This window comes from Cebus imitator, unplaced genomic scaffold (assembly GCF_001604975.1).
Source record: "Cebus imitator isolate Cc_AM_T3 unplaced genomic scaffold, Cebus_imitator-1.0 Scaffold254, whole genome shotgun sequence".
NCBI classification, from domain to species: Eukaryota; Metazoa; Chordata; class Mammalia; order Primates; family Cebidae; genus Cebus; species Cebus imitator.
Genome location: NW_016107569.1, coordinates 391,611 through 393,294, shown reverse-complemented (window position 1 = coordinate 393,294; position 1,684 = coordinate 391,611).

The window sequence follows — 1,684 nt, the reverse complement described above, 5'->3', positions numbered from 1 at the left end:
AAAAAAAAAAAAAAAAATTTAGCTGGACGTGGTGCCGTGCACCTGTAGTACCAGCTACTGGGGAGGCTGAGGTGGGAGGATCACCTGAGCCCAGGAATTTGAGGCTGCAGTTGAGCCAAGATCGCACCACTGTACTGCAGGCAGCCTGAGTGACGGGAGTGAGACCCTGTCTCAAAAAACTAACAAACAAAAAAAAACCACCAAAAAAACTCCCAGAAAATTAAATTTCCTATCCACAAACATTCACATCTCTCAATTTATTAAGTTTTTTTTTTTTTTTTTAACGCTTTTTAATACAATCTTACCATTTTTCCTATAAAGGTTTCATATATCTTTTGCTGGTGTTATGTCTAGGACCTTAAGATTTGTGATGCTAGTATAAACAGGGGCCTTTAAGAATTACATTTTGGCCGGGCGCAGTGGCTCAAGCCTGTAATCCCAGCACTGTGGGAGGCCGAGGCGGGTGGATCACGAGGTCGAGAGATTGAGACCATCCTGGTTAACATGGAGAAACCCCGTCTCTACTAAAAATACAAAAAAAAATTAGCTGGGCATGGTGGCACGTGCCTGTAATCCCAGTGACTCAGGAGGCTGGGGCAGGAGAATTGCCTGAACCCGGGAAGCAGAGGTTGCGGTGAGCCGAGATCGCGCCATTGCACTCCAGTCTGGGTAACAAGAGCGAAACTCCATCTCAAAAAAAAAAAAGAGTAACTCAAAGAGAAGAGAAACTGTGGATGCTAACAAATACTCTAGGGCTGCGGTGAGCACCCACGAGGAAAAACTTATGCATGGCTGGGATTGAGAAGTCACCGGAGAAGGTGTGGGTGCATTCAAAGTCTGGTGAGTTCTGGACTGTCCCCTTTTCTCCTTCACCACCCTTTTGTCTGAAGTGCTGCTCAGTTTCTCAGCCACCTCATCTGGAATTGTCAGACGTCCTCAACATTACCTGGCTCCCAATGTCAGGCCTCCCTCCCCCTGTCTCTTCCTGAATCCTGGCCCAGTAATTCTTCCTTCTCTCCTAGCTCTCTGATGACTTCAGGCAGGGTTATATTATATTATAATGTTTTATTTTATTTTTTGAGACAAAGTTTCGCTCCTGTGGCACAGGCTGGAGTGTAGTGGTGAGATCTCAACTCACCGCAACCTCCGCCTCCCAGGTTCAAGCAATTCTCTTGCCTTAGCCTCCCAAGTAGCTGGGATTACAGGCGAGTGCCACCATGCTTGGCTAATTTTGTATTTTTTTCAGTAGAGATGGAGTTTCACCATGTCGGTCAGCCTGGTCTTGAACTCCTGACCTTAAGTGATCCACCCGTCTCGGGCTTCCAAAGTGCTGGGATTACAGGCGAGAGCCACCTCACCCAGCTGCAGGCAGGGTTTTAAAATCTGATTAAGCTTTCCTGGCAGTACAGGTGGGTGAAATTGCCCCATCTGCCATTACCAGAGTGGAAATTCTTTCTTAACACATTTTAGAATTAACTTCATCAAGGACCACACAGTCCTTCTGGGATTTCCTTTGGAATAGTTTTGAATTTATACATTATCTGGGGGAGAAGTGACATCTTTACAGAAGTTGGCTGGGCATGGTGGCTCATGCCCTGTAATCCCAGCACTTTGGGAGGCCAAGGCAGGTGGATTACTTGAGCCCAGGAGTCTGAAACCAGCCTGGGCAACATGGCAAGACCCC